Below are 26,684 nucleotides of genomic sequence, written 5' to 3'. Positions count from 1 at the left end.
TCATGAGGGCCCTACCCTCCTCAGTGGGTTAATCATTTTAAATAATCCTAATCTGACAGTATTATTGAGAGTTGATGAAAACTGTAGGCAGTAGTGCCTAGTTGGAAGAAGATAGTCACTGGGGTGTATATAGGGAGGGTATATCTTGCCCCTAGCCCCTCCTTTGCTCTCTGCTTACCAGTTGCCATAAGCTGAGCAGCTTGCCTCTGCCACATTCTTCTACCATGCTGATCTGCCTCATTCCTGGTATAAAGCAATGGAGACAGCCAACAATGGTCTGAGTCTGCTGGAAACATAAACCAAATAAATCTTTCTTCCTTTAAGGTAACATTTTCCGTATTTGCCACAATAACAAAGCTACAACACAACAAACCAATATTTAGAAAGTGAATATAAAATAGTTAAAAGGCATTTAAAAATACAGATGGTAAATAAACACATGAAAAGATGAAAAAAGCATTAGTAATTAGAGAAATGCAAATTCTATCTACAATGAGATACTAAGAAATGCATAATTGAGCCTTAGAGAAGCTGCCTTTGCTGAAAGTAGTGACACTTCTCTTAAGCCTGTAGATGCCTGCTTCTCTGAAGCAGGTTAAAGCTTGGCATCTCTGCTTTCATGTTGTGTCTGCATTTATCCCCTTGAAATTTCTCACTGCTTATCTCTGGACATAAGCATATTCATCATTTTAGGAGTGCTAATCCAAAATCAGATGATTTCAGACTCAATAGCTCTAAACTTATCTATCCCAGGTTTTCTGTTTGGAATATTGAGACATCATGTGCAGAATCTTGTTTTCAGACCCCTGGAGTTTACAGTCATAAGCCTAATCCTTGTCCAAATCTACCAGGAACTTTCCCCTCTACACCCATAATAATACCAAAAGCTCTGTCCTTATCTAAAATGCCAGTCCAACAAAGAAAGGTTTTGCAAAAAAGACAGATGGGTTGTTTGTATTTAATTTGCTAACATGGGAAACTACATGGCACATTCCTATCCCAGAGACCATGATTTTGACTGCCAGGGGGAAAAGTGGTCTTTCAAAGAGGGAACACATAGGGATCCATTCCAGCTGTGCCCTGCTCAGAGTAAGAATTCATTCCTGCATGTTAATAGCAACTGCCCAGTAGGTAAGGCATGTGCCCTCCTGACTGCACTCTTTTACCTCCACACTGGGGCTAGTCTTCAGCTGTTGTTCTTCACCTAAGAATGTGCACTCTTCATTCATCTATTGGGATCTTTAAGCATTGAGTTGGTGAGGATAGAAATGTATGAAATAACTCTTATTAATCTCGTTCATACCCATATCTCACTTAGGTATGGATGACTGCCATGACAACAACTTCCTCGTTTAGTCATTCATTCTACGATTCTTTCCTGAGAACCTATTACACACTCTACATTATACCAATTGCTAGGGGTCTAAAGACAAATGAGTTGTGTCTCTGCTGTGAGTCAGCCAGGCAAGTCTGCCAATCTGTGCTGAGCACTAAACCAGAGTCAGGATGCATTCTGCTGGTCCAATCTAAACATGCTGCAAGAGGTTTTGATACTCCTCTTTTTGATACTCCAGGCAGTAAAACAAGGACCCTAATAGAGGTTTCATTTCTCCACTAAAATTCCTTACACACATTAAAATAATTGTTTTAAACTGTGCATATGTGTGTGGGTTCCTATATCTCAAATATTTGGAGGAATTGATAAAACCTAAGCAACATGAAGGATTCATATTTTTCTAACTTTTTGGTAAATACAAGTAAGAGAATGTTCTAAATTATTTCTACTCCATAGGACCTAACTCATGAATAGTATATATCACTGACCTGGGATGTAAAATGCCATTTCTAGGGAGATCTATGCAGATGATCCATTGTTTGGAGCATAAATATTTACAATATTTTTTCTTGTTGCTGTGTGATTATTGTTTCTGAATTTTACTTTTACATTTTTTGAATCACTAAATACTGAATATCTGCTACATACTTGGCAAATGGGAGAAAAATAGTATTTTCACTCTTTCAGCAATGCATTAAAATGTTCACTCTTGCTAAGTTAGCATACACTGAATTTTCTTGCACAGTTTTTCTCAAGTATTCCATAGTGCTATATACCAGTATTCCAAATGCTATTTGAAAGACCAGGGCAACTGCCATTACCTTTATTTCTATTTGACAAAGCAGTAACCAATGTAATAAAACTCTTCCTTTCAGTGGCAGTGGAACAGTGTAACACTTGTGTGCCAGACATCCATTTATAGAAAAAGACAATGGATTGGGGATATAAAATACCACCCGCTATGCCAACCAGTGAACGTTTCAGAATGCAATTTTCCTTGTTTTTGCTTATACTACCTGAATACAAAGCATCAGTTACAAGGAAATTGTAAGCAACTACAGTGCATAAAAATGAAAGTGCAGTCAATGATGCATGTCTTCAAAGCATACATAACCTAAAGTAGTATCTGAAATGAAGTTTACCAATATTCCACAGAAACTAGCTGTTGTTCCAAGGAATACCATTCCATATATATTTAAGGTCCTTTCTTCGCTAGGGTACTTATAATTTCTTTCTACAATGTCAATGACCATTGGTCTTCTGAGATTTCAATCTCCTAGAAAAAGACTGGGTTGACCATGCATATAAATCACCATCTTGATGTGCACTAGGAATTTCTGCCTACCTCTTCTCCATGCCCCACTGGCATAGCACCTGAGTCCTTCAGATCAGCCCTGTATGATTATCTTAAGGAATATGAGATGACATACTCAGAAACCTCTCCCTTGGCTTCTCTTGTCTGAATAATGGTGGTAGGGTACACTCAACACACAACAAAGCAAGAAGTCATTTTTTGTGAGTTGAGCCAAAGCAGTTAGTGAGTGGGCAGTGGCAGATGTTACCAATTTGGGACACAGACAAGAAGAGGAAAAACCAAACAACATCAACAACAAAAAATCAAGAAGATCTCAAGCTGATTCTCCTGCCTCTTGCATCACAACCCCAAAATCAAATTGTACTACACATGTGCTTTTGATGGGGTGGGAGTCTCTCTCTCTTTCACCCTCTATTCTTCAAAACATTACCCAACTATGAAAGTAATCTTCTCTTAGGACCTTTGCCCTTTTCTAAGACATGGCTTTCTTGTGGACAGTGAATCTCTTAAACCTTTGTTCTAAAGAATTTTTGAGCTGAGCAGCTGAGCAGACTGACATGAGGAGGCCATGCAGACTCAGTCAATTCCACACTTAAAGGAATAAATGCAAATCTCTTAGCATAGCATCCAAGGTACTTCACAGGCTAGCATCATCATCATTTCAGTCAACAGTGAACTATCCTGGAATGAGGGAGAATAATTTGCTGACAGGACAATAAGAATATATTTAGAGTCAAAATGACACTGATTAACAGCAAATGTAGATATCCAGTATTTCTGAACCTGCTTCAGAGTTAACAGAAGGAAACCTTATTAATGAAGTGTATTGACTGTTTTTTAGAAAGGGTTTTCATTCAAAGGCAAAAGAAGTACAAGAAAACACAAAATGATAGCTGGAAAATATCCCAGCATTGAGAAAATTGTTACAATTACTGTCATAGTAAGCCCAAAGTTGGCAGGGAGGAGAACCAACAGTAGATTTGATTCATCAAGTGAAATCTCACTTGGAGAATGTAAAGCCTGGTGGACCTACCCAGAAAGAAGTGAAGAGGGCCAAAAAAGAAAACTGCCTAAAAGGGGGTTAACAATCTCTGTGGGGATTACTTCCCCCAGGCACAACCCCAAGCACACTCTCTCCCCTCTGGACATGCACCACAGGCCACCTCTGGAAAGGGAGTTCTGAGCAAGCTGTGGCCAGGATGCTACCGATCAGGCAGGTGCACCCCACCATGACATCTGATCACTGGCTCTCAGGCTGCCATTCTTGAGGAAGGAAATCAATGAAACCAATAGAATCTTCTCTGGAGAATTTGATCTTAAGGGAAGTACCTCAAAAGATCAATGTCTAGTAAATTCCACCCACATATTCTCCCAATTCCAGGGTTCAGAGTTGACAAGTTGTTTAGAATAGCCTGTGACTTGCTGGAGTCACTTGGTAAGTATCCAAGGAGGGAAAGCTACTTTTGTGTGTGTGTATGACAAATCTGGTTTATTACACTTCACAAGCCCCAAGTACTGTGATGCTACAGTGGAAAATCCACATATATGGAAAAAAATACAAACCGCTCAATGTAACATTTAAAGTAGTCACACTGACATCCTCCTTGCTCTCAGGAATATTTTACAGGAATGGAAATCAGCAAGTGCCTAGGAAAAAGTGCAGAGCCGAGGACTTGGTTCTGGCTCCTTCTAAATATTAAGAAAGTATAGTGATGATACTTAAGTAGAGGTCAAAATACAGCATGACATAATATATTACAGTCAGAAATTAAAGAATAGGGTAGGATTCCATTTGTTATGATGTTTCAAACAGAAAGTACTAGCCTACTGGAATAGCTGTCTATTGGATCAGTGTATGCCTGATGGAGGGGAGGGCCTAATTTAAAGTGACTTGAGGAATTTTCTGAGATTATTGTAATGTTTTACATTTTAAGTGCAGTGCACTAAAAATCTCAGAAGGTTATAGTTAAAATCTGTCCATTTTATTATATGTAAATTATAATTCAACAAAAAATAATTGATAAAAAAAATTTTAGTGGAATATGATTTAAATAGTCAATAAAGAAAAATATGGTTTTTATAATTCAATTAAAAATGATTAATAATTATTTCATAATAGCAGTGACCTCCAAATAATCACCCTTTCAAAGCAAGCTACAAATCAGCAGTAACCAAGGGAATGTGAATGCCAACAAGAAACAAACCACACTTCCTCAAACCCTCACTCTTATCCTTCTGGATTCTGATTGAACAGAGTTTCACAAGTCAAGAGAATAAATGCAAAACCATTAGGGGAGATCAGAGAGTTACTGCAGGTACAGACACCTGAAGAAGGCAGGGCAGCTTACTGATGGTCTGACCAACAGAAGAAACAACACTTTAAATGTAGTTGAAGTTGGCACAGTGGTGCACACCTGTAATGTCAGTAGCTGGGGAGGCTGAGGCAGAATTGCAAGTTCAAAGCCAGCCTCAGTAATGCTTTTACATACCTATCAAGATTTTCAATGTGGTTTATACTTTCTTCTGTCAACATGCTATATTTACAGTAATTGATTTTCAGCTGTTACACAACTTGGATTCCTGGGGTTATTTCTACTGATTATGGCATATAACTTTTAAAAATATATGTTCATGGATTTGATGTGTTCATATTGTTTCAGGATTTTTTGTGCCTGTTTTTGTGAAGGATATTGGTTTGTTGTTTTCCTTCCTTGTAATAATTTGTCTGGATTTGCTCTTAGAATTAGTTGGGTAGTATTCCATGCCCCTCCTACTTCCTAGAAGAATTTGTCAAGTATTAAAAGTATTTCTTTGAATATTTGATAAAAATTCACCAATAAAACTATATGGGCCTGCACTCTTCAGGGTGGGAAAATATTTTAATTGCTCATTCAGTTTCTCTGCTTCTCATAGATGCATTCAGATAGTGATTATCCCTTTCATTCCTGATTTTTGTGGACTGTGTCCTCTCATTCCCTTAAGTGTTTGTACTACCACTGAATATCTGCTAGAATGGCTACACTAAATAAAAGGAAACTAAGTGTTGTCAAGTATGAGGAAAAAGTAGAACCCGATTACTTTTTATGTAGGAACATTGTGGTGCAACTCACTAAGGAAAATAGTTGATAGTTCCTCATAGAACAAACACAGCATTTGCATATGACCAAGCAGTGTCACCCCTGGGTACATGCCAAAGGAACTGAAGACAGGATATAAACAGCATTATTCATAATAGCAAAGGTGGGAAACCAAGTGTCCATGAAAAGGTAAGCATAGATATGAAATGTGGGATGCCATACAACTGAATATTAGTCAGAAATGAAGCTTTAATACATGCTACAATATGCATAATTATTGCAAGTGTTATGAAAAATGAAATTAAATAAACCAGACACAAAAACATATATGATGCCATTCATAAGAAATATCTAGAACAGTAAAATTTATGGAGACAGAAAATAGACTATGCTGGGCACCATCTATAGTTCCAGCTACTTGGAAGACTAAGGTAGGAGGATCACAAGATCAAGTTCAGTTTGGTCAACTTAGTGAGACCCCATCTCAAAATAAAAGAGGTCCTAGGGATGCATCTCAGTTTTAGAGTGCCTCTGGGTTCAATCCCCAGTATGGGGTTATGGGGTGGGTGATTAGACTAAATTAAATTAAATTACTAACTTATATATTTATATGATGCATTTTACACTATGTAGATATGAGAATTACTACATATATATGAAAATTACTACAAATATATGAAATATTGCTACAAATATTTGAAAATTCATAAGTTGATGATATATTTTAAAAATTATTGGTCAACAGTGGGCTCTGCTATAATATTATGATAAAGATGGCTGTGAAGCCTTTCCAACTCCTCTACTGAAATCCAGACTGGCCTTAGTGACTTATCTGGACAAAATAATGAAATAGAAGTGATACTCTGAGATTTCAAGACTAGGCATAAGAAGCCTTGTAGCTTATACCTGGGGCTCCTGGAATATTCTCTTGGGGAATTCTGAGCTGCCATAGGAAAAGCCCAACTACCATGGGACCACGATGCTGGATTCTGCATGGATAAGCTCGCTGATGGATGGTCCCAGGTAATTCTCCTTCTAACTCATCTCACTAAAGCACCAGACCTTCCAATCAACTTGTCACATAGAACAGAATTGCCTACTCAAGCCCTCCAAAATTCTTGACCTATCAAGTCATGATGTATATAATAAAACTGCTGTTGTTCTGTGCCCTTTGAACTTTGGGGTAATTTTCATGCAGCTATGGATAACCAAGTAGTTCATTACTCTGAAAATTGGTAAAGAAAAAAAAAAAAAAAAAAAAGAAAAAGAAACCAGAACATTTATCCTGTCCTCCTAATAGAAACCATCTCAGAGTAATTATCTAACTGATAGAGACAATTCTATAAAGAATCATAGCTAATAAAAGCATAAGGAAATATATAGTGAGAGATGCACTATTTTATAACCCCTAAAGAAATGATTCAGATTAACAATCACTAGCAAAGGTCAAACCTTCAGGTAGAAATTTTATAAACAGGGAACATGTTCATTCCATTTGAACACATAAACAGAAATTTCACAATTCAACTGCATGAATTAAAAAGGGAGGCCAGTAGACAATAAAAGAGGCTTAAGAGATAGAACAAAAAAATATAGTAAAATAGTGACACCATGTTTACAACCCGATTCAAATAAATTTACTGTAAAAACCTATCTTGGGAGTCAACCGTAGAAATCTGAACACAGATAGAAAAATAGATGACATTAAAAGAATTCCTACAAATTCCTTTAAGCATTAAAATGGATTAGTAGTTATGTTTAAAATTATTATTACTTACTAGTTAGAGTTTCAAACTGAAGCAGTTACAGTTTGCTTCAGTAAGACATGATGATCTCTAGTCCTGTTTTAAAATTCTCCAGGAAGACAAGAAAAAACATCTCTAGTAAATCTGTGGAACTGTAACAAGACTACCAAAATATTAATTTCAAAGCTGGATAATAAGTACCTAGGGTGAATTATATTATTCTCTTTACTTTTGTCAAGTTTGAAAATGTCTGCAGTCAAAAATCTTTTAAGTGTTCAGTAATTATTGGAAGTAAATTTGTGAATTAATATGAGGACAAAAGTCATCTTTACAAAATTGATGCTTTATAGCATGAATTTGGTACAAGAATGCATTTATCTTTCTCCTTGTCTCAGTAAAGGTCTTGCATGTTTTTTGTTAAATTTAACCTTAGGTAGTGTATAGATTTTTCTATCATGGTTATGTGAATAACATTATAAATATTTCATTTGTTCAAGTTACAGATATGTACATAAACACTGTAATTTTAAAACATTTTGAGTGCACCTCTTTCTTTAAGAAATCTTTTACCCTACAGTAGAAAACTTAAAAGAAAAAGCATTATTTCACTTTTGAACTTACTTTAATACAAATTTTCCAGGACCAAATTCATTCCACAAAGTGAGGCATCCTTTACTTTCAGCACTGCTAGAAATTAACTTCTTACATTGAAGGTGCATACCTCAGTACTACACAACAGAAAAAAGGTCATATGTGGCTGACAGCTCAGAGGAAAAGAATGATACAAAAGTCACTTTGAAGAACTGACTTATAAGTGTCTATCTAGTATTTCCCTGGTCAGTGAAGGACAAGTGTTATAGGGAAAGAAACAAATGGCAAATGTGGCAATACTAATTCATACTACTATCTTTACAGTTCTTTCTTGTCCCTTCTTTGTTTGATATTATGTTTGACTGTGTCCAAGGTATTTTAACATCAATCTAAATCTGATCTGTACAAGAGGGACAAAGGGCTCAAGAGTTACCCAAGGAGCCAGGCACAATGACACATGCCTATAATCTCAGAGGCTTGGGAGGCTGAGGCAGGAGGATCATGATCTCAATGTCACCCTCAACAATTTAGCAAGGCCCTAAGCAACTTAGCAATATGCTGTCTCAAAATATAAAAAGAGCTGGTGGGGATGTTGCTCAGTGGTTAAGGACCCCCTGGTTCAATCCCCTGTACAAAACAGAAAAAAAGAAAAAAATTACCCAAGAAGCTATGGTACTTAACCCAGTTCCTAAAACTCCAAATTTGGAAAACAGTCACAATAGATGCTGGCTATGTGAGAAAGTAGCATTTTCTGATGGACTTTTAAAAATCAATTTGTTAAAAGCATTATTTAAACCCTTATTTATCAAGACATTTATCAATTCCATGGGGGCTGCTGTAACAAAATACCAAAAAGGGGGAGGCTTAAAACAAGATATTTAGTCCCACAGCTCAGAAAAGCAGAAGGCCTTGATAAAGTTGCCTTAATCAAGTCTTCTGAGAGACTCAGAGGGATGGACTTTCCATGTCTGTGTCCTGTTTTCAGGTGGGTGCTGACAATGCTTGGTGGTCATTGGCTTATGGAAGCATCACTTCAATCTCTACTTCCATCTACACAAGACCCTCACCCTACATGTCCCTGCATCCAAATTCCTATCATGTGTAAGAACACAAGTCACTGGGTTAGAGTCTATCCTAATTATATGACTTCATTCTACTGTGTTACATTTTGAATGACCCTATATCCAAGTGAATTCACAGTCACAGATCTCAAGTTTTTGTAAAGTTTGGAGGGACATCATTCATCCAACAAAGAAGGATTCTGAATCATTCATAAAAGAATGGGGCTGAGGAGATAGCTCAGTTGGTAGAGTGCTTGCCTTGCAAGCACAAGGCCCTGGTTTGGTCACCAGTACTGCAATAAATAAATAAATAAATAAAAATAAATAATGAGTATGCATAGTTCAGATACTTGTTTTTAGATCAATGAATTCATTGCCAGTGGCAAACATTTAGAAGGCTGATGAACAAATCCAAACTCGTGTGTGACATGCTCCTGGCACTAATCAATAAACAAGTCTACAAGTTTGCTACTCAAAATATGGTCCGTAGGCACTGTCTGCCAGAAAGGACTCTCAGGAGTGAGGCTGAACCTGCAGTTCAGAGGCAGAACTTCTTACTTTACCACAAGGGGCAGAAATAATCTGCCCAATACCTTCAATACTTCATTTGGAAATCTCAGTTCAATATCCAAGTTCATCATTTATAAGATTTAATTTTCATGAAACTTGTAGGACACAATTCAGCTAAATTTTCTGCCACTTTATAATAAGGAAATTTTACCCCAGGTTCCAGTAACAAGCTCTCCTTCCCTCTGAGAACACCAGCTGAGCTTTAACATGTGTATTTTTACCCAGTCTCTTCAAAGCATCCAAGGATTTTTTCAGTCATGTCCCTAAAAAATTATTCACACCTCTCCCTTTTGACCATTTGCAAAGCCACTTAAAACATTTTACCTGTTATAGAAGCACCACACTTCCATGTACCAAAATCCACATTTGTTTTCTCCTGCTGATATAACAAAGTACAAGAAATTTATGCCACAAGATTACAGTCTTTTTTTTTTTTTTTTTTGAGGGTAGTATGTACTGAACACAGGACTTAGCACAAGCTCTTCACTACAAAGGCACATTAGTTTTAGTGAGTTTTTTTTTTCTAATGTGACAAAAATAACTAACAGAAATGACTGTAGTGGAGGAAAGTTCATTTGAGGGTTCATGGTTTCAGAGGTCTCAGTCCACAGAAAGCCAGGTCCATTCCTTGGGGCTTGAAATGAGGCTAAACATGGCAGAAGAGTGTAGCAGAGGGAAGCAGCTCACATGATGACCAGGAAGCAGAGAGAGACTAAGTTCAGTTCACCAAATGTATACCCCAAAGTCATGCCCCCCCCATGACCTACCTCTTCTAGCCATATCCTACCCACCTTCAGTTACCATGTAGTTAACCTATCAGGGGATTAATTCACTGCTTGGGTTAAGGCTCTTGTAACACAATCATTTCTTCTCTAAACCATTTGAATTGTTACACACATGAGCTTTTGGGGGACACATCACATCCAAATCATAGCACTACACTCCCAGCCCTTTTCTATTTTTGTTGAGTTGGGGCATTGATAAATTGCCCAGACTGACCTTGAATTTGGAATCTTCCTACCTCAGTCTCCCAGGAGCTGAGATTACAAGTGTTTGCCACTACAGCCAGAAAAGTACAGAAATAAATTCTCCTGCAGTACTGGAGGCCAGGAGTCCACAGTATTAACATAAAGGAGTTACAGTCAAGGTGTTAGCAGAGCTGTACTCCCTGCATTCCCTGGCTTGTGGCTTTCTCCCTCCATCTTCAAGACCAAGGGTATATGCAACATTTTTCCCAATTGTTTCTACTATGTGGTCACCTTCTCTTCTGTAGTTAGAACTCACTCTGGCTCCTCTATAAAAGCACTTGAGATTGCATTTGGATTCCACCCAGGTAATCCAGATAATTTTTCCATCTCAAAAATCAACTGGGTCATATCTGTAGTCTCTTTGTGACTGAACGTCACAGTCACAGTCACCAGTTCCAGGGATTAGAATGTGAACCACACAGGGGTCATGATTTGACTTTCCACACTTGTTGGGAATGCCACTAATTCTCCCACCTGCACCTCTGCCCTTGTTCCACTCAGCATTGATTTACTTCTAGTCCCTCTACCAGTTTTTACTTAAAATGTCACCTTCTCTGAGAGGCCTCTTCAAAGGACTCTATCAAAAGTTGACCTCATCAATTATTCTCTATCACAGAATGTTGTCTGTCCCAGCAGTTATCAATCTCTATCAATTTTTATCCTCTCAATTGTTTGGCTATTGACAGTCTGCTTTCCCACTGAAATGCAAAGTCCACTTGGGCAGGTTGCCTGCCACTTCTGTACTGCAAGCATACCTTACACACAGAAAAAATTCCTTTATATGAAAGATTATATTAAACTACATTCCACACCATATAATAAAAGTAATTTCTCTTTTCCTATAAAATTTTAAGGAACAATATTTGCTACCTTATCTCCAATGAAGTCTAACAACATCTTGTAAACTTCAAACTAGAAGGTTTATGCAACTATTACCACACTAAACAGTGACATTTTAATACCACATTTAATATCTGTAAAATATCAGGAGGCTAGGGCAGGAGAATCTTGAGTACAAAGCCAGCCTCAATGACTCACTGAGGTTCTATACAACTCAGTAAGACCAGTGTCAACATAAAATTTATAAAAGGGCTTTGGGTGTGGCTAAGTGGTTAAGCACTGCTGGGTATAATCTTTGGTACCAAAAAAATTGGAAAACAACTTTTCTGAATGAAGTTTAAGAACAATTAATTTATCCATTCTCATTCACATAGTATTTGTGGAATGAGACTCTGTAGGTTACTTGAGACTACTGAATGTTATGCAACCTCAGAACCTCATATGCATCAGGAACATTTATAATCAGAAGTGAAGGTAAAAATAAGCTTTATACAATCTCCCTTAATTTATAGCTGAAATTATGAAAATCAGAGAAGTTACTTTCCTCAGAGTCACAATGTGCCATAGTTACAAAGTTGCAATTGAGAACATTAGCCACCCGATTTCCAGAGTACCTTCTATCTAAATATAAATATAGATTAAATGTTGGACAATGTATATATGTTACACTATTGGTAGACAGCATGAGCTACGAAGCTAAATAACTTGGGCTTCAATTCTAGTCTCCTACTTAACAGAAAGGCAACCCTGGGCAAATTTTATAATATACAGCAGTTTTCTCACTTGTAAAATTATAATTATTATTTATTTAATAAGGTTCTTGAGAGGATTAGGTGAATTGAATGATAAGATATAAAATGCTCAGAATGTTTCTGACATGTAGTTAAAACTGCATGAACTTTATCAAGTATAATTTATTAAGCAATAGAATTTTTCAATTTATTGTTGTAAAAAAATCACCAATTTATCCATCTTAAGTGCATAGTTTGCTGATAGTGAGTGCATTTGAACTGTTGTATAACTATCACCAGAACTCATCTCTAAAACTCTCTTAAGCAATACATTTTAAACTTGTTCTTGTTAGATATACATGATAGTAGAGGGCATTTTGAAAGTTATGTCTAATTCATCCTACTCTTTCATATTTCCATTCCTCATCTCTTCCTTTTATTCCCCTTTATATAATCCAATGAATTTCTTTTCTTCCCTTCCCACACTTACTGTTGATTTACTGAAAGAGACAAGTTACATAGTTTGGCCAAGGTCACAAAAATCAACAGAGCCAGGATTTGAATCAGATCTAAGATTCATGATACTCTCATGCTACAATGCCAATACACTATAGCAAATGGCTATAAAAAAGCTTATCTCTTATGTATGCAGGGTATGAAAAGATACATTCACATGTGCTTATATGTGAACTAATCTCTCAGATACATTAAATGAAAAAAGACAAGTACACCAGGGCAAGCTTCCAAAGTAATACTATGCTACCATATGTACAGAGTCAAAGATTTGGGGAGAAAAATACATATGGCTACATATGCATAAATTATCACTGAATGAATGCAATTGAGGAATAAGAGTGACAGCATCAAGCAGAGGAAATTATGGGACTGAGGATGAGAAAAGCACAAATTTTCAATACTACCTTGGTATACATTTCACTACTTGAGTAATTTTCATAAGTACTGCATCATAATACAACAATTGCAAAATCAGAAATTCTGTAATGAAAGGATACCTGACTTCTTGTTTCCCACATTAAAGAACATTAAGAAAAATAGTAACACCTATTTTAATTGAGCAACCTTTTTTGATATTTTTCATCTGCAAAGGTGCCTATTAAAATTACACTTATTTCAGATTGCTCACTGCCAGGCACCTATCATCCACCATTTGCCTGCCTCTTGCCTGTCCATTGCCTGCCTTACACCAATCCATCACCCAACACATGAGGTTGACCTCCCGATCGTCCGACAACAGTCAGGAAACTGATCTCTGACTGCCAGTGGAGCACCATCTGCCTGCTGTTGCCTGGAAGTTCACTGTTACAGTACCTGCAGGTTTGATTACACAAGGCTGCTGCCATTTTGAGACAACAGCCAGGCCCCATAGGACCCCTGGCCAGAATGACTGAGCCCCGTCTCCAGGATAACTCAGCCTGACCAATCACTCCCTACCTCTGGGACTGCTCCCTGCCGCCAGGAATTCCAGACCGACTGACTGTGCCCTATCACCGGGACCCCAGACTGACTGATTGCACCTGGCATCCAGGATTCCACAAGCACACCAAACACACTGGACCTCCAAGAACCCTGCCTGACCAACTGCATCCCACATCCAAGACCTCCAGCTGACCCCTGGAAGCCGTATCTCTGGTTTTTGGGTGGGGCAAAACCCATCCTGAGACACCTCCTGGAGGCTTGAAGCTCATTGTCAGGTACCTCTCATGCATCAGGCTACTGAACACTGGGAGGTTTCATTAGTATATGACTGTTATACTGTAGATTTTCTTTTTTCTCCTTTTTAAAAAATTTAAGATTTTATTTCTTTTCTTGCTCTCTTTTTCCTTTCATTTACCAGTTCCCTCAAAGTCTTTTTCTCCCTTTTTTGCACGCTAATAGCCAATTCCTTTGATTACATTCTCACACTTTCTATTTTCTAGAATTTCTGTATATTCTTTTCTTATCCCATTAACAGCCACATTATACATCCCTCTGCATCCATTAGAAACTGCAGACCTTATTGCAAACCTGTTTGTTTTACCGAAGATAATATTTGAACTCATTCTGTTTACTTGGACAATTTTGTTATTGTCCCCATAGGGGCTATTTGGTCTAGGATTGCATAGTTTATGATTTGGGCACTGCTAATATTGACCTCCCCTTAAAGAAAGGGTTTTGGAAACCAATAGGGCCACTATAAGCCTAAAGGGGGAAATCTGAAATACCCCAGATCTGCACTGCTAGAGGGAAAGATACATGAACAACATGAGAAAACAAGGGAAGAAAATGATTCAAACAAATCTAGATTCTCTATTAATAGAATCCAATGACAGTATGTTAGAAGAAATGTCAGAAAAAGACTTCAGATTATACATGATTAAGATGATTCATGAAGCAAAGGATGAGATAAGAGAGCAAATTCAGACAATAAGTGATAATATCAATAAGCTTAAAGAGCACCTGTAGGAAGCTATAGATCATTTCCTCAAAGAGATGGAGATTCTCAAAAAAAAAAAAAAAAAGGGAAATCGTTGAAAGAAAGGAAAAAATAAATGAAATAAAAAAGTCAGTGGAAAGCATAACCAACAGACTAGACCACTTGGAAGACCAAATTTAAGAATTATTGGGATAGAGGAAAGCACAGAGAAACAAACCAAAGAAATGAACAACCTATTCAATGAAATAATATCTGAAAATTTCCAAAACCTGTAGAATGAAATGGAAAATCAAATATGAGAGGCTTACAGAATACCAAAGGCACAAAATCACAACAGATCCACACCAAGGCACATTATAATGAAAATGCCTAACATTCAAAAACAGAATTTTTAAGGCCATGAGAGAAAAGCATCTGATTACATACAGGGGTAGACCAATACAGATAGGAGCCAACTTCTCAACCCAGTCTAAATGCTAGAAGGGCCTGGAACAGCATATTTCAAGCTCTAAAACAACATGGTTGCCAACCAAGAATCCTATACCCAGCAAAACTAAACTTCAGATTTGAAGATAAAATAAAATCCTTCCATGATAACAAAAGTCAAAAGAATTTACAAATAGAAACCCTGCACTACAGAATGTTCTCAACAAAATTTTCCATGAGAAGGAAACGAAAAACAACAATGCAGATCAGCAAAGGGAGGAACTACCTTAGAGTAAAACCACTCAAAGGAGAAGCTAAGCCAACTTAAAAACCAAAAATAAGCCAAATGACTGGGATTACAAATCATATCTCAATAAAAACCCTGAACGTTAATGGCCAAAACTCATCAATCAAAAGATATAGCCTAACAGAATGGATTTAAAAGAAAGATCCAACAATATGCTGCCTGAAAGAGCCTCATCTCATAGAAAAAGACATCCACAGACTAAAGGTGAAAGGATGGGAAAAAACCTAGCACACACAAGGACTCAGTAAAATAGCGGGGGTTTCCATCCTTATATCAGATAAAGTGGACTTCAAGCCAAAGATAGAAGGGATAAAGAAGGACATTTCATACTGCTTAAAGGAATCATAAATTAGGAAGACATAAGGATAGTAAATATTTATGCCCCAAACAATGGTGCATCCCTCTACATCAACAAATCCTTCTCAGTTTCAGGAGTCACATAGACCACAACAAAATAATCATGGGTGACTTTAATGCACCACTGTCACCAGATAGATCTTCCCAAAAAAACCAACCTAAGAAATCATAGAAACCAATAACACAATCAATAACCTAGACTTAATAGACATATATAGAATATTCCATCCATCAAAGAGTGAATTCACTTTCTTCTCACCAGCACATGGAACCTTCTTGAAAATAGACCATATGTTATGCCACAAAGCAGCCCTTAGGAAATGCAAAAAATTAGAGATGCTGCCTTGTCTTCTACCAGATCATAATGGACTGAGAGTAGAAATCAATGACAAAATAAATAAGAGAAATTTCTCCAGAACCTGGAGACTAAATAATAAGCTATTGAATAAAACATGGATAACAAAAAAATCAGGGAGGAGATAAAAGAATTCTTAGAGGTCAATGAGAACGATGATACAACATATCAAAATGTCTGGGACACTATGAAAACAGTACTAAGAGGAAAATTCATTGCATGGAGCACATTCCAGAAAAGAATGAAAAGTCAACAACTAAATGATCTAACATTACACCTCAAAGACCTAGAAAAAGAAGAACAGAATAGCAGCAAAAGTAGTAGAAGAAATGAAATAATTAAAATCAGAGCCGGAATCAATGAAATTGAAACAAAAGAAACAATTCAAATAATTGACAAAACAAAAAGTTGGTTCTTAGAGAAAGCAAACAAAATAGACAAACCCTTAGCCACGCTAACAAAAAGAAGGAGAGAGAAGACTCAAATTAGTAAAATACATGATACAGACACCACTGAGATATAGAACATAATGAGAAGATGCTTTGAAAATCTGTATTTCAACAAAATAGAAACTACTGAAGATATTGACAAATTTCTAGAGACATATGCTCCTCCAAAACTGAATCAGGAGTACATACACAATTTAAACAGATCAATATCAAGCAATGAAATAGAAGAAGCCATTAAAAATCTACCATCAAAGAAAGATCAAGGAGAAGACGGATTCTCAGCCAAGTTCTACAAGATCTTCAAAGAAGAACTCATTCCAATACTTCTCAAAGTATTCCAGGAAAGAGAAAAGAAGGGTACCCTACCAAACTCATTCTATGAAGCTAATATTACACTCACCCCCAAACCAGGAAAACACACATCAAGGAAAGAAAATTTTAGACCAATATCCTTGATGAATATAGATGCAAAGATCCTTAACAAAATATTGGCAAACTGTATCCACAAACATATTAAGGAAATTGTGGACCATGGTCAAGTAGGGTTCATCCCTGGAAAGCAAGGATGGTTCAACATTTATAAATCAATAAATGTAATCCATCATGTCAATAGACATAAGGATAAGAATCATATGGTTATTTCAGTTGACCCAGCAAAAGCGTTCAGCACAATACAAACACCCCTTCATGCTCAAAACCCTAGAAAAAATAGGGATAGTAGGAACATACCTGAACATTTTAAAGGCTATTTATGCTAATCTCATGGTCAACATCATTCTTAATGGAGAAAAACTGAAGCCATTCACTTTAAAAACAGAAACAAACAGGGATGTCCTCTTTCACCACTTCTACTCAACATTGTCCTTGAAACTCTAGCCAGAGCAATTAGGTAGACCAAAGAAATTAAAGGGATACGAATAGGAAAAGAGGAACTTAAGCTGTCACTATTTGTGGATGACATGATTCTATATTTAGAGAATCCAAAAACCTCCTGCTGAGAACTTCTACACCTCATCAATGAATTTAGCAAACTAGTAGGCTATAAAATAAACATGCATAAATCTACAGCATTTTTATATGCAACCGATGAAACAGCTTAAAGGAAAATGAGGAAAACAACCTCATTTGCAATAGCCTCAAAAAAATAAAATAAAATAAAATAAAATAAACACTTGGGTATCAATCTAACCAAAGAGGTAAAAGATCTCTACAATGAAGACTGCAAAACATTGAAGAAAGAAAGTGAGGAAGATTTTAGAAGATGGAAAAGTCTCCCATGTTCTTGGATAGGCAGAATTAATATTGTCAAAATGGCCATACTACCAAAAGTGCTATAAAGATTCAATGCAATTCCAATTAAAATCCCAATGACATACCTTACAGAAATAGAGCAAGCAATTATGAAATTCATCTGGAAGAATAAGAAACCCAGAATAGCTAAAGCAATCCTTAGCAGGAAGAATAAAACAGGGGGTATCGCAATACCAGAACTTCAACTATACTACAAAGCAATAGTAACAAAAACAGCATGGTATTGGCACCAACATAGACAGATAGATCAATAGTACAGAATAGAGAACATGAACACAAATGCAAATAAATACAATTTTCTCATATTAGACAAAGGTGCCAAAAATATGCAATGGAAAAAATAGTCTCTTCAACAAATGGTGCTGGGAAAACTGGGAATTCATATGCAACAGAATACAACTAAACCCCTATCTCTCACCCTGCACAAAAATCAACTCACAATGGATTAAAGATCTTGAAATCACACCGGACCCTGCATCTTATAGAAGAAACAGTAGGTCCAAATCTTCAAATTGTTGGCTTAGGATCAGACTTCCTTAACAGGACTCCCATAATACAAGAAATAAAAGCAAGAATCAATAACTGGGATAGATTCAAACTAAATAGCTTTCTCTCAGCAAAGGAAACTATCAGCAATGTGAAGAGAGAGCCTACAGAGTGGGAGAATATCTTTGCCACTCATACTTCAGATGGAGCACTAATTTCCAGAATCTATAAAGAACTCAAAAAACTCTACACGAGGAATACAAAGAAACCAATCAACAAATGGGCTAAGGATATGAACAGACACTTCACAGAAGAAGATATACAAGCAATCCACAAATATATAAAAAAAAAATGTTCACCATCTTTAGTAATAAGAGAAATGCAACTCAAAACTACACTATTTTTCCATCTCACCCCAATTAGAATGGCGATTATCAAGAATACAAGCAACAAGAGGTGTTGGAGAGGATGTGGGGAAACAGGTACGCTCATACATTGCTGGTGGGGCTTCAAATTAGTGCAGTCACTCTGGAAAGCAGTGTGGAGATTCCTTAGAAACTTGGAATGGACCTACCATTTAATTCAGCTATCCCACTCCTCGGCCTATACCCAAAGGACTTAAAATCAGCATACTACAGAGATACAGCCACATCAATGTTCATAGCTACTCAAATCACAATATCCAGATTGTGGAACCAACCTAGATGCCCATCAATTGATGAATGGATAAAGAAACTGTGATATATATATATATATATATATATATATATGCACAATGTGTATATATATATATATACACAATGGAATATTACTCAGCTATAAAGAATAATAAAATTATGACATTTGCAGGCAAATGGATGAAATTGGAAAATATCATGTTAAGTGAGATAAGCCAATAAAAAATCCAAGAGATGAATGATCTCACTGATAAGCAGATGATGACACATAATGGGGGGGTGGAAAGAGGGCAAGAATGGAGGAAGGAGGGACTGTATAGAGGGAAAAGAGAGGTGGAGGGGTGGGGGGAAGGAAAAAATAACGGAATGATTCAAACATCATTATCCTATGTAAATATATGATTATGCAAATGGTATGCTGTTACTCCATGTACAAACAGAAACTACATGCATCCCATTTGTATACAATAAAAATAAATTTAAAAAGACATATTGAAATCCTAAAAAAATAAAAAAATAAACTGTTGAGTTTTATCAAAACAGAAAAAAAAAGATTACACTTATTTCTCAAACATGAATCAAATATGCAGCCATGTTTGAAAATGATTGAACCAGTTCCTGTGAACACAGGAGACTGAAAAACCCTAATGGAGATAGGAAAGAAAAATCAACTTCCATTATTACAACAATAAATACACGTATATGCACACACATTTATAACAGCTTTATCTAAATAGTCAAAACACAGAAGAAATTTGTATGCCCTTTATGAATGAACCATTCAACAAACTACAGTACATAAATTCCATGGAATACCACTCTTCAGTAAAAAGGAATGAACTATTGATGGACACAGAAAATGAAACAAATCACCAAAGAAATTACATGAAATTTTTAAAAATTTTGAAATATTCCATAATATTTTTTTCTATTTGTAAACACATTCTTGAAATGGTAAATTCATAAAAATGGAAAAAGTTTAATGGTGGCCAAGAGTGGTGGGGAAGGCAGCACGAGAACATGGGTGTGGTTATCAGAGGTCAACACGAGGGGTCCTTGTGACAGAAATGGTCTATACCTGAGCTATATGATCTTTAATGTCAAGATGTGGGCACTTCTACATAAAGTCGTCTCTCTTAACACAACTACATATAAACCCGCAGTTGTCTCAAAATAAAATTACCTTAATTACCTTAATCAAATAAAATTGCAAATTTTTGAACCACATTGAAATGAGATCCAAGTGATATTCATCCTAAAATTATTCAAGTTTTCTTTGAAGTCTGGTAAAGAAAGCATGAAAAATTAAAAAGGAAAGTCTAAACAATAATCACAAATGGTACCTTCTAGATGGTTCATGAAAAAGTCTCCCAGGAAGAAAACTAGTTGTACACCCTTATATTTCTCAGTAAGTATTTTCTTCAATTATGCATTTCAATACTACTTCACAGACAACAATATTCACATGCAAAATGCATGCAAATTTATTTTCTATATATTAATGAATTTAAAACCTTGTCTTCCTTCAGAAGTTTAGGAGGAAAAAAATTATGCTTGAAAATATTTAAGCATTAGTATTTAAATGAAGTTTGTAATGATATAGGAAAATCTGAACAAAGAGTTCCCTTAGCTCTGGTGAACTCAAGAATAACTGAAATAGTTAATCCAAATATTCCATTTTATATACTGACAATTCTTTTGCCACAGACTAAATCATTAAGCAAAAAACACAGATAAGTGAAATAAATATTTACAAGTAATAGAAGAGTTAACCAGAAATACAGCAATTTTTTTCATGTAGTTAAACATGAAAGAAGGCATTTTTGAAAGCCTTAGGTAGATAACTCAGAAAACATTAGATAAGCATTAATTTAAAAGTTATGTTTTCAAGCTATCTAACCATAATTTGAGTTCAGACCTTTAAAACGTTATCAAATTGAAATCACTGGCACACCTAAATGACCTTTACCTGACACAGGACACAGCCAGTGCTGGCAACTTCCATCAAACCCAGAGTACACAGTTTCCTAGTGCGGCAGTATATGAGGATAGAGGTAGTGAATAGTATAGCTAATTTTTCTAAAGCAGCTAGCAGCAAAAAAGGTTCACTACTGTGTTTTAAAGACCCCATCAAAGAGGGCCCAAACACAGAACCACAGCACCTGCCTCTAGAGTGCTACAGTGCCCTGGTCAGCCATGGATTGGTGGAGAGAGGAGGCTCCTCCCCAGGCCACCCCCTTGCACTATTCTATTTTCAAACTCATCCTGCCTGCCTGCCTGCAATTTCGCGGGGGATCCAGTGATTTCCTGCACTGACTGTGCCCCCTAGGGACCTGAGGCAGAAGCTGCAGTCAGTGCCATCTGGGTGTGACCTTGGCAAATAGAATATTTCAAGACCTAAATGTTTGCAGGCACTGTTTTTCTGCACCTTCCTTCTATAATATAAAACTGCTCCCCCCCTTTCTGTTACATCACAACTGAGCTTGTCAGTCTGAAAGCTGCTCTCCCTGCCCTTTCCAGTGCAGCCATTTCCCCCACCTCCCAACTACTTGTCTGTCTGTGAACATGCTAGCTAGCTATTTGTTCATCAGACAACTTTCCAGTATCCTTCTCTGTTATTGGTCCCCTGATAGCCTGGCAGAATTCAACTGCTTAAGGATAGCTACCCTACCATATTTTCTCTCTTGCTTTTCTCTCCCCCTGACTCACTTTCTTTCTCCTCCTTGCTTTTCACAGTCCCTTTTTCATTCCTTTCTCTTTTCCTCTCATTTTCTCTCTTACCCTGCAGGGAGACACTCTGTTTGCTTAATAAACTCCCTTATGTGAATTCCCATGTCCTGCAAGGTTTTTGTGGGTTTTCTTACACCTTCCAGTGTCTTTTTTCATGATTATTTATGCAAGAAAAGGTCATCCCATTAGTTTTTCTTTTTTCATATTTCAAGGTTTGTTCTGAATTACCTCAATGGGCTAAAAACTTACAGGATTATATTTTAACTGCTCATTAACTGATTATTTGAATAAAATTTCTGACTTTGAATAAATTTCAACTAAAATATAGGATGTTGTTTTCAAAATGTTAAATGCCACACTGAGATCTTTAGGTTGATTTATAAAATAGTTCTTCAAAGGGCAGACATTTTTAAACACTACTGATAATGGCTCCAAAGAGCAAAAGGACATAATATCATACAGAAATTATTTTTGATATTTCCCCAAGAGCTACAGCAATAAAATTTTAAAATTATATTTCATTCAGTCTATGTTGGGTGTCTATCTGTGTGTGTGCATCTGTGTGTGTGTAGGCATTGATAGTTGCAGCTTTTGTTTCACTTGATAGAATATAAATAATATTAACTTAGCATTCAGAGTGATGCCAGATTAAAGTTTGACCAAATGAAAGTCTAGTGACTGTTCCAGGATTATCCAAGATGGCTGCTGTGGCTTCCAAACGTGTTGGCCAATGGGGAGCTGCAGCTAGGGGTGTGGATGTGGTTGGCTGGAGGTCCTAGAGGTGATGTGCAGTTGGTCAGGCAGGGGTCCTGGAGGTGGGGTGTGTTTGGTATGGTTGTGGGATCCTGAATGAGGGGTACAACCAGTCAGTCTGAGGTCCTAGTGATAGGGCACAGTCAGTCTGGGGGTCTTGCCAGCAGGGAGCAGTGAATGTGAGGGCCCAAAAGGCAGGGAGTGATTGGTTGGGCTGAGGGATCCTGGAGACAGAGCTCAGTCAGTCCAGCCAGGGGTCCCATGGGGCCTGGCTATTATCTCAATATGGAGGCAGCCACGTGTAACCAAACCTGCAAGTACTGTAACAGTGAACTTCCAGACAACAGCAGGCAGCCAGTTTTGTGCCCAGATCATGAATCCCCAAAGATCACCAGGGAGCTGTCTCCGATGCAAAAGCCAGAGGGTCTTTATTGCAAGCTCTAGCTTAGACTCACAGCATTCACTGACACAGCAGGTACTGACTGAGAGTCCTGAGTCTCAATTCACTGGTATTTTTATGAGCTCCACAGTAGAGAGGGAAATTTGAACAAAGCAGAGCACACAATTGGCTGATCTTTCAGCATGTGTGGTTTGGCATGTTTCCATTGGTTTAGGATACCCAGGTCTTAACATTTTGACGTATATGGTTTGGAATGCTAGGCATTGGCTTGTTAGCTCCTGATTGGTTGTTTGCCAAAGGCCAGTCTTAATCTAGTAGCCTTCCTGGAATTAGATATCTAGGTCTGAAATCATTCATGCCCTAAAGGCAGCCTGTCATGGCTGCAGTTTAGCTCCCTTTTCACTGGAGCTCCACTGGTAGTCGGCAATCAGTTTGATGAATGCTGTCCAACGATTGTGAGGTAAACTTTGGGTGGTGGTTGATAGATAGGAGTAAGGCAGGTGAGGGACAGGCAAGAGGCAGGCAAATAGCAGATGATAGGCCTTAATCATTTTATAAACAATGTGAATTTACTGTCTAGATAAAGTCATAATTGTTATGGGGCACAACTTAAGAGCAGACTGATCACCACTGAGAAGTCCAAATTTGAGAGTCTTTACTAAGCTGGCCATCTGACTGTCTCACACAATGCCCCAAAAAATGGCTATTGGGAGAACAGCCCCAACCACAGGGTTGTAGGGTTCTTATACCAAAAATCACATTAATCATAAGTGTCTGTTGCCATGATTCAAAATTACACATTAACATCATGAAATCATCGACAGAGGGGGAAGAGGGTCAAAATGACCCTTTCCTAGGTACAAACTAAAGAATGGTTGCTAATATCCACACAATCACTGTTCATATGGTACATTGTTTAGGAGCAATGGGAATCAAAAGAGAGCAATTTTTTACTACATAGGGATTTCCATTGTATATTATTAAACATGTCACACCAATTAACTGATGATGGGCACAGAGGTGGGGTGTTTTCATGGGAGAAACTTATTTCCTACATAACATGGATTCTCAGATCAAAATGGAGTCTGTTTAGTCATTTCCCTTAGAGTCTGGCCTATAACATTCTCATGGAGCCAGATCTATCAGCCCATCACAATAATAATGACATTTTATTTCTCTCTCTCATTCCCTGGTGTTTTAGGAAGCACAACATTGTAAAACTTTCTCTTGCCTACTTGATTATTCTACTTTCACTCCAACATTGTTACTATGCCTGTCTCAAGTCATAATGAATTATTCCATCCCATATTTCTGTTTTTTACTAGTTCATAAATAATGATATATTGCATAATATTATACTAATTGTTAAATAATTATTTAGATATTTAAATTGACATTTACATACCTGTGCTAGTCTTATAACCTGAATTAATGCAGCTTAAAAATGCATAGAACATTTGTGAAATTTGTGGTCTCAGCATAGTTTTTCATTGTGCTCTATGCATACTGACTATCTACTAAATTCTAAGGTTTATCAGGAAAAAAATTTTATTGTTTTTCAATTTTATGTTTGTCAAAGACTCTCTGTAGTATTGAGCACATAGAGCACATAGGCATATAATGTTTCATGCATGTGACAGTTCTTTTCACAAGTCAAAGTAGTAATACAGAGATAATGATATAAAATAAAGAACTTGTTAAAGTGAATGAATTACAATGTAAACTGAGTCACATTTTTTAGAACAAGTCTACATATTCAAAATAAAAATACCCCTAGAATGTTTTAATTACCAGAAGGGAGCTTACATGACTGGGACTGGTTGCCAGTGTGTCACGACACACAGATTACCTGGCAAGCCTTCCCTCAGTGTGCCAGAGATTTGACTGTAGAGATTTGTGGCAGCAGGTAAAACATGGTCACCCTCTCCCATTGCATTGCATGTAGATGCTTGTGCTGTGAGAGAGGAAAAGGCATAGTGGAAAGGGATCTGCATTTTAAGTCAGAAGTCATGTATTGGGATTAGATATGCTAAAACAGTTGGTTCAAAAATTCCAGGGAAGTCATAAATAAAATAAGGACAGTATGCATCTTTATGGGTGTTTTATGGGATATGTTTATCTGTGGGGGGAGGAGTGGTACTGGGATTTGAACCCAGGGCTACTCTACCATTGGGCTGTATACTTAGTTCTTCTTAGTTTTCATTTTGAAACAGTCTTGGTAAATTGCTGGCTTTTGGTTTGGTTATTCTCCTACTTCAATTACCCAGGTAGCATGAGTCACTGACAAGGACAATTTTTCTTTTTTGGGGGGGTACCAGCAATTGAACCCAAGGGTGGTACACCACTGAGAAACATCCTCATCACTTTTTATTTTTTTTTATTTTGAGAAAGGGTCTTGCTAAGTTGCTTAGGGCCTCACTAAGTAGCTGAGGCAGGCTATGAATTCACAATCCTTCTGCCACAACCTCCCAAGCCTCTGAGATTGTAAACATGTACCACAACATTTGGCTAGGACATATTCTTTTTTTAAAAATTAGTTATTTCTCAACTTTTATTTTATACATTAATTTATATGTGGTTCTGAGAATTGAACCCAGTGCCTCACACATGCAAGGCAAGTGTTCTACCACTGAGCCACAACTTCAATCTCACAACATATCCTTAATGAATACTTGACTACAAGACATACCCCTTTTTTAAAAAAAGCTATGAATTATGGCATTTGCAGGCAAATTGATGAAATTAGAGGATATCATGCTAAGTGAGATTAGCGAATCTCAAAAAACTAAAGGTTGAATGATCTCACTGATAAGCGGATGAGGACATATAAGGCGGGGTAGGAGGGGTTAGCGTTAGGGTTAGGGTTAAGTTTAGGGTTAGGGATAAGGAGGGTGGTAAGAATGGAGGAAGGAAGGACTGTGTAGAGGGAAAAGAGGGGTGGGAGGGGTGGGGTGAAGGGAAAAAAATAACAGAATGAATCAAACATTGCCCTATGCAAATTTATGATTTTTAATTAAAATAAATAAATTAAAAAAACAAGATAGAAACTGAAAAAAAAAGAATACAAACAAAAAAAAGAATTTTAACAGTGATCTAGTTTATATAATACATATAGGTTATAAGTTTGTATTGTTTTTATCTCTTCCCTCAATTTTTGGTTATATTTCTAATAAATATATCATTTCTATAAATTTTCAAAACTATTAGTACAAGACTACTTATATATTATATTTAATGTAACAGAAAGAATAGCTTTAAAGCTTATTTTTATATTTCGGTGAGAGAATATATTTTGTGCCTTCTTTCATATTTTTTCATGTCTTACTGGAAGTTTGTCAACTTTATTAAACTTTTTAAAAAAGAAAAAAGCTATGAATCAAAGAAAGTGAATGTACTTTTTTGAGAACTAGTTAATATTTTAGACTAATTGCATATTTTCTGAAATATTTTAACATTATTTATTAAAACATGCTTAGTTTGCAACCTGGTGAAATTTTTACAATATCTAATTGCTTTCAAGTAGTATATATTGTTTTCTTTAACATCATTCATTTTTACAATAGTAACTTTGACAGTTAGTAGTGAAGAAAAAATAGAAACTGTTCAATTTCTTCAACAGACTTACTTGATATAATACTTGAGGGCATCATAATAGCTATTAAAGAGATTGCAGGTAGCAAGGACTACCACAATCTGATATTGCAT

General features: G+C 36.7%; 1 pseudogene across 1 annotated transcript; it reads right to left on the bottom strand.

The window, feature by feature from the left end:
• On the bottom strand, positions 1–26,684 carry LOC306652853 (complex I assembly factor TMEM126B, mitochondrial-like; annotated as a pseudogene). The gene is made up of 2 exons: positions 26,605–26,684; positions 1–2,710 (listed from the first exon to the last, which is right to left on the bottom strand). The product of its transcript is annotated as a complex I assembly factor TMEM126B, mitochondrial-like (transcript).

This window comes from Sciurus vulgaris (assembly GCF_902686455.1).
Source record: "Sciurus vulgaris genome assembly, contig: HiC_scaffold_616_arrow_ctg1, whole genome shotgun sequence".
Classification (NCBI taxonomy): Eukaryota; Metazoa; Chordata; class Mammalia; order Rodentia; family Sciuridae; genus Sciurus; species Sciurus vulgaris.
Note: the sequence above shows the minus strand (reverse complement) of the source record. Positions and strands in the feature narration are given on the sequence as shown.